Here is a 12955-nt window from a genome sequence, read left to right as displayed (position 1 = left end):
GTCGTTTCAGCTTAAATAGATAGAATAAATACAGATTAGCTTGGTATATGTGATAATTAGAAAAACTCATATATATCAAATTAAGAAGGCTGCCAATTCACATTCATCTAGAAAAATAAATGTGAATGAGAAACCAGAAACCACATGCAGTTTCTTCATGGTGCAAGGTTATGGACTAAAAAAGGCGATCTTCTTGAGATTTTCTAGGTATTACAGAAAATCATAGGTTTAGGTCTCAATTTTGTGAATCCATGCAGAAAGGTAAATCTTAATGTAGAAGTTAAGATTAGAACGGGATCGGTACGGTATATTAAAATTTTCTTATGAGACTATATACAATATCAAAAAATTTGATATAAAAAAAATATATACGTACCGAAAATTTGGTCGATTGGTATAAATTACATAATGTTCATACTCAAAATTTTGATACAAGATCGATACAATACTATTTAAATCAAAAATTATAAAAGAAAAATAAAACTTGTATTTACTCAATTGTCCACTAATTAGAGAACAAATACTTTTGATAAAGGAAATAGACACAATAAAACGATAATTTATAAGAGAATTAGAATTTGTCTGGGCATTCCGTATATCTCGAAATATAAAAAAAAATTAAATCTCATAATGATATCAAAAAATTCAGTACTGTATAATACTATATTAGATTTTTTGATATACTATTAATATCGATATGTTTAATATATATTGGTATGATGTGTGATATACCGAAATTTTTAATATCTTCCTCCCTCACGTTGAGGTAGAGTATTGTTATTTACAGTAAAATGATATTAATATAGATAACCATGTTGGATTTTTAGTTACAGTAATATTTGACATGTGTTGTTTCTATAAGTGAATTATTTTTAATAAATTGTCAGTAACAAATGACTCATCCCAACAATGATGGTTTCAGTTGATTGTTATGTCCTCAAATTTGTTGTATTTAAGGACTATTGGAAATGTGAGCTATTTTTTCAACATTTCAATATTTTACTAATCTAAATCTACTTGCTTCAGTTTTCAGTGTGGAGTTATAACTTGCAAAATGACATCCAGCATTCACTAAAAGAAACAAATGTTGTCAACATAATTTCTATAAATTTGAACCATTGGCATACAATTTCAACCTAAATAGATGGAATTACACATATATATTAGCTTTGTATAATTGGGAAAACTCATACATATCAAAGATTCACATTTATCCCCAAAGTACTAACAAGAACAAACCTCATGTAGTTTCTTCATCGTGCAGGGTTATGGAAAAACAAAATAACTCTCATAATTTAGCTTGAGATTTTCTAGGTATTACATAAAATCATAGGTTTAGGATATGAATGACAAATAATGTCCTATCTATCTTTATCAGCTGAGTTATTATGTGGGCTAGTAAAAGGTAAATCCACAATTAACAAGAATGTCTAACTCAATAGATACAAAAAATGTAATGTGAACTCATTTAAGATCCGTGCACGTCACATATATTGCATAGAAGAAACTCGATCTTGAATGAAGGAGCCTTCATGCTAGTTCTATATGTAGGATCACTATTTTAATATAGAAATTAAGTTTAGGACTCATTCGGTATGATATACTAAAATTTTTCATATGAAACCATATATCGTTTCGAAAATTTTAATATAAGAAAAATATTTATTGATATCATACCTAAAATTTGATATATCAAAATTTTGATACAATATCGATACAATACCATTTATATCGAAATTATAAAAGAAAAAAAATATTTTCTCAATTGCACATTAATCAAAGAATAAATCATCTTTATCAAGCAAGTAGAAAAAAATAAAACAATAATTTATAAAGAGTTTCAGACTCTAATTAGAAAAAAGAGATAATTTTCAAAGAATTTTTTTGGTATAAAATCTCATACAAATATTGATACTGAAAAGTTTGATATACTATAATATATAGAGAATTTTTGATATATCGTTAATATTAGTATGTTCAGTATATGTCAGTATGATATTAGTGGACAATTGAGTAAATATAACTTTTTTTTATTATAATTTTGGTATGAGACAACAATCTTGTCATGTGCATATGTTGAATGCATCTTTTGTACTTATTTGAGTAAATATTGAAATGTCTAGAATAGATGTATCATCATTTTTGAAAGTGGGAATAGTTCATACATGAATGTAAGCATAAATATTTTTATTTGACAACATATCAAATCAAACAATTTGAAATGTAAGTTTCGCTAGACAACATCTATATTTACGTGAAATTCACATACAACATATGTGTTATCTGTAAGAGCAAGTTTGTGAAATGGTAATGATTCGAAATATGCAATAAATGAAGAAATCATACATTTTCTTGTGAATGAAAAAAATCTCATCCTCTCTTCCCTCTCTTGTACAAATCTATGTTCCCATTTAGCAGAATTTGTCATTTCGATTTTTATTTCTTTGAGTTCAAGAATTTTGTTTAAATTTTTATCAAGAAGATATATCATCAAAAAGGAAATTCAAATACACTCCCTTATCCTCCATCGTAGCAATCTGTATCATAGTTATATGATATATTAGTTTGTTGCGTAAGTAGTATAAAGCGTCCTATTAGTGATAACAGCTTTATAAATAAATAAATAATAACTACAAGTCATCTTTACTTGTCTCCATGCATCGTGATGGCTAGGAATATTCCACAAATACTCTAAAAGGTTCAAAAATATTGTGATAAATAGTGAATCTCATAAAAAAACTTCTAGAATATATATATGACAATAAAATTATAAAGAAAAGTATAGATAAAAACAATAAAAAATTATAATTGCCTAATTGTCCACTAATTTGTTCAGTATTTCGGTATATACCGAAATATATAAAACATATTAAATCTTATACTGATATTGAAAAGTTCAGTACGGTATAATATCATATTAAAATTTTTACTATACTATTAATATCGATATGTTCAATATATATTAATATGATATGTGCAATATATCAAAATTATTAGTATTTTCACACCCTTAAAACAATCTTCCTATTTTGCAAATATTAAATGCATCTTTTGTACTTATTTAAGGAAGCATGAAGAGTGTAGGAATTTGTTCAGATGTGAATATAAACATACCAACATCTTGATTTGCCAACTTTAAATCGACAATATGAAATGTCAAGTTTCACAAGTGAAATGCAACATCTATATTTATATTAAAACTCACATGCAACATATGAGATTATATGTAAGAGCAAGTTTGTTAGTGATAGTAATGATTCAAAATATTGAATAAATGAAGAAATCTACATTGTCTATTTCGGAGTCTATTTCTTTGAGTTTAAGGATTTTGTTTAAACTCTCATTAAAAAGTTATATGCTATTATTGATAAGGAAATTCAAATAAACTTCTTTCTCCTCCTCACTAGTAATCTACCCCATAAATATATGATATATTAGTTTGTTGGGTAAGCAATTATAAAATAGTCTCGTAGTAATAAAAGTTTTTTTGAATAATCATAACTACAAGTTGTCTTTACTTGTCTTGCTGCTTTGCAATGACTAGGAACATTTGGTAAATACTCTTAAGTCCAGAAATATTATGATGATTAGTAAATTTATCAAAAAACTACACAACAAGGATAAATTAAAAAAAACAACAAATGGAAAGTGATTTAGAGAAAATGACTTGAACTAATTAAACCCATGAAACAACCTTTAGAATATAAATATATATGTAGAAAAAAAAAACAAAACGATAAAAAGTAGGGTTAGAAGCAACAAAAATTATAATTGCTCAATTGTCTACTAATTTATTCGATATTTCGATATACACCGAAATATAAAAAAAATATATTAAATCTCATATTTATACTAAAAAGTTTAGTATGGTACAATATTGTACCAAAATTTTCAGTATACCATTAAATTTGATAAGTTCGACATATATTAGTATGATATATACGGTATACTAAAATTTTGATATATTTCACACCTTTAAAATAATCTTTCCATGTGCAGATGTTGAATGCATCTTTTATACTTATTTGAGTAAATACTTAAACGTCTAAAATAGATGTATCACTATTCCAAGAAGCAGGAAGGGTGCAAAATTTAAAATTTATTTAGACGTGATTATAAGCAAACCAACATCTTCATATCAATTGGACAATCTCAAATGTCAAATTTTACAAGTGAAAGACAATATATATATATATTAATTTACATTAAAACTCACATGCAACATATGAGGTTATATATAAGAGCAAGTTTGTGAGTGATGGTAATAATTTGAAATATGCAATAAATGAAAAAATCTCACATTTTCTCACGAATGAAAAAGTTGCATTCTTTATTCCCTCTCATGTGCATATCTTTGTTCTCATTCTTTAGAATTTGTCATTTCCGCTTTTATTTCTTTGGGTTCAAGGATTTTGTTTAAACTCTTATCAAGAAGATATATGCTATCATTGATAAGAAAATTCAAATGCACTCTCTTCTCCTCCCTAGCAATCTACACCATAATTATATGATATATTAGTTTGTTGTATAAGCCGCTATAAAATATTCTATTAGTGATAAAAGTTTTATAAATAAATAAATAATCATAACTAAAAGTCATCTTTACTTGTCTCCACAAATATTAAAAGTTCAGAAATATTGTGGCGAATAGTGAATTTATCAAAAAAAAAAAAAAACTATGCAACGAGGATAGATGAAAAAAACAATAAATACAAAATGATTTAGAGAAAATGTTTCAAAATAATAAAACCCATGAAACAACTTCTAGATACGGTATAACACCGTGCTAAAATTTTTAATATACCATTAATATCAGTATATTTGGTATATATTAATATGATATATGTGTTATACTAAAATTTTTAATATTTTTCTCACCCCCTAAATCTAAGTGGTCAGTATTGTCACACATATAAAACATCAAAAACTCATATAAGACCATTATTGTCACAAGAAATCAAAGTAATTTGAGCATGCCACCATTATAAATAATTATATTATATAAATGGCCAATAACATCCAAGTCCAAGAGAGTGTTAAAGAATATCTTTTATAAAGTATACTCTCTATTATCCAATCAATCTTAAAAAATGCATAATCAGAATTATGGGTGTAAATAATTTTAATACAAATCACAATACTTGACATGGTAAGAAACCAATTATATTTGATAGCACGTCAAATATTTTTGCAAATAACAAAAGAATCGATGCAAGCATTTAAGTGATACTTTTGTCATAAGTTGGTCCAATGTCTAAGGTGAACCAAAAACTCACAATCAATTACAAACTCTTTGAAAACTTTAAAAACATATTTTGAATCATTCCTGCAAAATATGTTCAGAGGCAGAAATATGAGAACACTACAAAATAAAACCCATATGAATCCAAAAGAAACAAAATAAAACCCATATGAATCCAAAAGAAGTATATTAGGTAACATTGTCAAAAATCACATTATTATGAGGTAAGGAAAATATTAAAAAATTTAATATACTATACATACCATACTAACATATATTCAATATAACGATAATAACAATATATCAAAAATTTAAATATGGTACTTTTTAGTATCATTATTAGTATGAGATTTAATATTTTCAGTATTTCAGTACATATCGAAATAACGAACAAATTAGTGGATAATTGGGTAATTACAATTTTTGTTATTTCTATCCATACTTCTCTTTATCATTTTGTTAAATTTGTTTTCCTTCATGATGATTTGTTCTCTAATTAGTGGGTAAATATAAGTTTTTTCTTTTAGAATTTTGATATGGATGGTATTGTACTGATACCATATTAAAATTTTAAAATTTTTAATATAAACAATATGAAATTTATAGTATACTAAAAATCTAATAATACTAAATATTTGGTATACCACATTTTGAATACAGTATCGATATATATTTTCTTTACATTAAAATTTTCAATATGATATATGATTTCATTTGAAAAATTCGATATATCTACCGAATCACCCTAGTCCTGCATCCTTTTTATGAAGTAAACAAAACTGCAAATTTCCAAATAATGTGCAAAACACCTCAGGCATCATACATAATATTCATAATTGTCTTGATACTTATAAAGGATAACGATAGATCGACCGTTAAATTTTTGAGAAACATTGTTATTTCTGATTTTTTTTGGAAGGATCTCATTAAAAATGAAGCAATTTATTTAGCTATAGAAATCAAAAATTAAACAAGAAACTTTTTTTATTAATGATGATTAAACACTTTGCCTCAAGAAAAATATAAAATATTTCAAATAACGCTTAACATATGATAGTAATTTTTTAAGAATGGTTTACAAGAAAAGTGAAAATGCCATGAAAGTAGATGCCCCAAAAGAATAAAAACAATAACATAAATTAATAACACATACACTAAATAATACTGGAAATAAACAATTTTGGGCATTTCTTTATATAACATACAACTGTTTTTAAAACATCATCCAAATTTTATTCGATCACAAATTAATCATTGAAATTTGTATTAGATCTCTAATTTAGCAATCGAAATTTTACTCGGTCTCTACTTAGCAATCGAAATTTTATTCCGTAATTAATTAGCGATTGAAATTTTATTCGGTCGCCATTTAACGATAGAATAAAATTTTGTTAGTTAATTCGGTCATTAATGGACAATTTTATTTATAGTAACAACTGTAAATAAGTATAGAAGGCAAATATATTGATTTAACTCAAACGTTCCATTTCCAATAAATTACAGATAAAAGGAACGAGAGAGAAAGTAAAAAAAATCATTTGCTTTTTTAATTTAAAGCATTTAAAAAAAGAGTAGGGTGTCTACTCAGATTAAACCAAATCAAAACTAAATTGAATTTCAAAAGACTCATGAATTATGTTATGAATAGGTGGTATTATCATCCATTTGCATGCAAGCGGGGATGAACCAAGAATTAGAGTTAGGGACTTGAACTTATAATAAATTATATATTGTTTTAAAAAAATAACATTTTAAAAATCAACAGTTTCGTCGAATATAAATTTTAAATACATTACTATAACCTATAAACATATTTTCCAATTTTTTTTTTCAACCTATAACCCAGTTGAAAAGCCTGAACGCTAGAGATAAAATCTTAAGGGTGGTGCGTTTGATTTACATGTTTTTTATTTTCACTTTCTGACAAATACGTATTTTCTAGAAAATAGAAAATGATTTCTAGTTATTCTCTAATTTTCTAGAAAATGCTATCTATTTTTTTTAGAAAATGAACATAGAAAATACAAAGCAAACATCATTTTTTAGAAACGCGTGTTTTTCAGAAAATGAAAATAAAAAATGCGCAAACCAAATGCACCCTAAAATTTTTTAATATAATTTTTTTAAATTCTTTACCCTTAGAGTTTAGACTTCCAATTATGTTATAGTATTCAAGATAAAATTTTTTAAGATTTTATCTTTAGAGTTCAGTATTCCCAATTGAGTTATATTATTTAGTTAAAAAAATAAAATATTTACTTATACGGGGTATAGTAATACATTTGGAATTTGTATTCAAGATAATATTGATTTTTTTTAATATATATATATACCAGATTTTGAAATATAAAATTTATTTATAATATAATTTATATTCATATCTTTAGTTAAATTTTGTTCAAAATAGAAAAAAAAAAAATCATCTTTCATTTTATTGTGAAGCATCGTGTTGAAATTATAATCAAATTTCACATAAAAAATATGTTGGATATTGGGGCCTTAATGGATGTGGATCAATACGATTTTGTGGAAAAATCGGAATGTCATCAATAGATAAAAGTCATAATTGACTTCAAAATTGAAATCTACGTTTCGCGTAGATAAATTTAGACTATTAATTTGCTCAAAACCGATTAAAGGTGAATGAGAAATTAATTGTTTAAAGTCGGTCCAAATAAACATTAATTATTCATTAATGATATATATAAGGAAATGCATGGGAGAATAGTCCCACATCGGAAATTTTCGATATGCATTCTTTGCTTATTAATGATGTTGTGTTAATGGAGTTAACTCAGAAAAAAGACCAGGTGCTCTCTTCTCAGGAGGAGCAGGTGCTCGCACCTGTGAGCCCGCCATGTGCGCATCGTTGCGAGGAGCGTTGAGGAGCTTAAATTTATGCTCCAGAGGACATTGCAGTACCTACGTGGCACTCGGGTGACGTATCAGGCTCGTATCTGACATGGCAATGCCTATGTGGCATCCACGTGGGCAAGAAGAGATGATTGGACTGTTGATTGGGCAAATGAATGGCAACCGTTGATCAAAGAGGTGTGATGGATCGCTTGTGATGCGATCTAGAGCGTTGGATCACGAAGAGTCACGATCTGACCGCTTGGGATGAGACTTGATCTGAAGCGTCAGATCGAATGGATCAGTAGATCCAGATCCGATGGCTGATGACAATAGGCGAGATCTGAGGGTCACAACTCTTCAGATCTGATGGATGAGATTAAAGTGGGATATGTGAAGGGTTATAACTCTTCAAAATGGACGATCCAGATCAATCCAGCCCAAAGAACACATCCTCTCACCCAAAAAGGCATTCAACCTCTTCAGTATAAATGGAACCCTCCAGATGCTGGAAAGATCAATCGAATCATCGAATTCATCTATTCTACTCTCTCTTGAGCATTCATCTCATCTTGAGCATTTAAGAGTCCAAAAAGCCTACGAGAAGGTTTGCTTGTCTTGAAATTCGGAGTGCTACGATTCCGAGACGTTCGTCGTTGTATCTTGGGAACGAATTGCTGCTATCCATTTGCACCATAGCGGAGCAATATCGTTTACAGAGATAGTGTTGAACACTAACCTCGACGATCAGTATCAGTTTGCGCACTCCGGGAGATACCGCTTCCAACAGTCGTAAACGATATTGTGCAAACTGATATGGCTACTTCCAACAACGTTCCGACGGTCGTTTCGACCGCCATTCCGCACGGAGAAAAGCCAGAGAAATTCAGTGGAGCCGACTTCAAAAGATGGCAGCAGAAAATGATGTTTTATCTAACGACGCTAAACCTTGTACGGTTTTTGCAGGAAGACCCGCCAGCCGCTACGGAAGGTAGTAAGGCTGCTTGCGATGCATGGTCACACGGAGATTTTCTGTGCCGCAACTATATTCTCAACGCCTTGGACAACACGATGTATAACGTGTATTGTTCATTGGAGATGGCGAAATCTTTGTGGGAATCACTTGAGAAGAAATACAGGACCGAAAATGCCGGATTAAAGAAATTCATCGTCGATCGGTTTCTGGATTTCAAGATGGTGGACTCTAAGAGCGTCTCAGCTCAAATCCAAGATATGCAATTAATACTGCATGATCTGGACGCCGAAGGCATGAAACTGAACGAGTCATTTGCAGTAGCTGCGGTAATTGAGAAGCTCCCTCCGTCATGGAAGGACTTCAAGAATTACCTCAAGCACAAGCAAAAGGAGATGAGACTGAAAGACCTGATCCTGAGGCTACGAATAGAGGAGGATAATTGAAAATTATCCGACTCTAGAGGAACCAAGCGGACTATTGACGAAATGTCCAACCTGGTCGAGCCAAATGCCAAAAAGCCGAAGCATTTCAAGAAGAAGGCTCAAGCAAAGAAGTTCAAGGGCTCTTGCTACAACTGTGGAAAGTCAGGACACATGTCAAAGGACTGCAGACACCCGAAGAAGCCAACCAAGGGACCAAAAGATGCTGCAAACCACGTCGCAACCTCTCTTGAGGACTTGGATCTCACTGCAGTCGTGTTTGAATCCAATACAGTGGAGGATAACCCGAAGCAGTGGTGGATCGATACTGGAGTAACTCGTCATATTTGTTCAGATAAGGCGATGTTCTCCAAGTATACTGCGATAAATTGAAGGAAGCTCTATATGGGCAATTCCACGACCTCTCCGATCGTCAGACTCAAAAAAGTTGTTCTGAAGATGACGTCTGGAAAGGAGTTAACTCTGATTGATGTGCTCCATGTTCCCGATATCAGAAAGAACCTAGTTTCTGGATCGGCACTTGTTAAGGCCGGGTTTAGACTAGTATTCCAGTCCAACAACTTTGTCCTTACGAAGAATGGTGTCTTCGTAGGAAAGGGGTACTTAGAACAAAGTCTATTCAAAATAGTTGTAAAGACTGTACTCCGAAAATTTGATGGTAATAAAATAATTGCTTCCAGCTATGTGGTTGAGTGTTTCAATTTGTGGCATGATCGACTCAGACATGTGCATAATAATACTCTGAAACGTTTCGTCAAACTAAATATATTACCGAATGTCAATGTTGACGAAACACATAAATGTGAAGTGTGTGTGAAAGCTAAAATGACGAAACTACCTTTTCATTCGGTGGAAAGGTCAACGACTCCTCTAGAGTTAATACATAGTGATCTATGTGACTTGAAATTTGTGCAAACTAGAGGAGGTAAAAAGTATTTCATTACTTTTATCGATGGCTGCACGAGGTTTTGTTATGTCTTTCTTTTAAGAAGTAAAGACGAAGCCTTAGAGGCGTTCAGAACCTATAAAACAGAAGTTGAAAATCAACTTGACAAACGAATTAAAATAATTCGTAGAGATAGAGGTGGAGAATATGGTGCACCGTTTGATAAATTTTGTTCAGATTCTGGCATTATCCATCAAACAACGGCGCCTTACTCACCTCAATCGAATGGTGTTGCTGAACGTAAAAATCGAACACTAAAAGAGATGATGAATGCCTTGTTGATAAATTCAGACTTACCTCAAAACTTGTGGGGGGAAGCAATATTATCGGCAAATCACATTCTCAACAAAATCTCTTATAAGAAAAGTGATAAAACTCCATACGAACTATGGAAATGCCGCAAGCCATCGTACAAATACCTGAAAGTGTGGGGGTGCTTGGCAAAGGTCGAAGTACCTAAACCAAAGCAAGTAAAGATCGGACCTAAAACGTTCAATGCGGTATTTGTCGGATATGCCCATAATAGTAGTGCATATCGTTTCCTAGTTCACAAATCAGACATTCCTGATATTCATGTGGGAACAACCTTAGAATCTCGGAATGCGATATTCTTTGAAAATGAATTCCCAAATAAGAAGGAAAACGTTGAAAATGATAACAACGGAAGTTCAAATGAAAATGACGTTACCGAACTTAGCTGTTATAAAAGGACTATTGACGATCAAAGCTAAGGGCCACGTCGTAGCAAACGGGCTAGAGCTGAGAAATCGTTCGGGCCAGATTTCATGATTTTCATGTCGGAAATGGACTCAAGAACATTAAGTGAAGCTCTCTCTAGTTCTGATGCTCCAATGTGGAAAGAAGCTGTCAACAGTGAAATCGAATCCATCATGAATAATCATACTTGGGAATTAGTAGACCTTCCTTCTGGTAATAAACCATTAGGTTGTAAGTGGATACTAAAACGCAAGTATAAAGCTGATGGATCAATTGACAAGTATAAGGTCAGACTTGTAGCCAAGGGGTACAAGCAAGAGGAAGGCCTTGATTACTTCGATACCTACTCACCGGTGACAAGGATTATGTCCATACGAGTGCTAATAGCCATTGCAGCACTGTATGACCTTGAAATACATCAAATGGATGTTAAGACTGCGTTCTTAAATGGTGAGTTGGAAGAAGAAATTTATATGGAGCAACCCGAGGGGTTCGTGGCTCCAGGAAATGAGAAAAAGGTGTGTCGACTTGTTAAGTCATTATACGGACTTAAGCAAGCGCCTAAACAATGGCACGAAAAATTTGACAAAGTAATGTTGTCAAACAAATTCAGAATAAATGAATGTGACAAATGCATTTATGTCAAAGACACACCTAAAGGTTATGTAATCGTCTGCCTATACGTAGACGACATGTTAATAATGAGCAGTAATCATGATATAATCATGACTACAAAGAAAATGTTGACCAAAAATTTTGATATGAAAGATATGGGTCAAGCAGATGTTATATTGGGAATTAAAATTCTCAGAACATCAGAAGAGATAGTTCTGACACAATTCCATTATATAGAGTCAGTATTGAAAAGATTCAATGCGTACGATCTCTCTACAGTAAAAACACCTATGGATTTAAGTCGACACTTAGTAAAAAACCATGGTAAGACCTTATCGCAGTTGGAATATTCTCGGATAATAGACAGTTTGATGTATCTCACAAACTGCACACGTCTGGATATTGCCTGTGCGGTCAACAAGCTGAGTCGTTTTACGAGTAATCCAAACGGCACCCATTAGAAAGTATTGATGCGAGTTCTTAGATATTTGAAATATACTATGAACTATGGATTCCATTATGGAAAATATCCCGCTATGCTGGAGGGATATTGTGATGCTAATTGGATATCAGATACAAAAGACTCCAAATCCACTAGTGGATATGTTTTCACGATCGGTGGAGGAGTAGTATCTTGGGAATCCACTAAGAAGACATGCATTGCTCGGTCAACTATGGAATCCGAGTTTATAGCACTAGACAAAGCAGCTGAGGAAGCTGAATGACTGCGAAATTTCTTGGAAGATATTCCGAGCTGGACGAAACATGTGTCTGCCATACTGATCCACTGTGATAGTCAATCAGCAATTGGAAGGGCATAGAGTAATATGTACAATGGGAAGTCACGACATATACATCGTAGACATAATACCATTAGGCAGTTGATCTCGAATGGAGTGATTGTAATCGACTATGTTAAGTTCAAAGATAATTTGGCAGATTCTCTTACGAAAGGGTTGAGTCGAGATCAAGTATACTGCTCGTCAAGAGGACTGGGATTAAAAATCTACAACTAAAAAGCGACTGTAGCGGTAACCCAACATTGTTGACTAGAGATCCCAAGATCTTGGTTCAATGGGACAACGAAGTTACAGAAGTTGTGTTACAGCACATGAGATATTTTATCTCTATTCCAATCCTAGGATGAATTTGTGTTGTCCTACCTC

This window comes from Zingiber officinale, chromosome 9A (assembly GCF_018446385.1).
Source record: "Zingiber officinale cultivar Zhangliang chromosome 9A, Zo_v1.1, whole genome shotgun sequence".
NCBI lineage: Eukaryota > Viridiplantae > Streptophyta > Magnoliopsida > Zingiberales > Zingiberaceae > Zingiber > Zingiber officinale.
Note: the sequence above shows the minus strand (reverse complement) of the source record.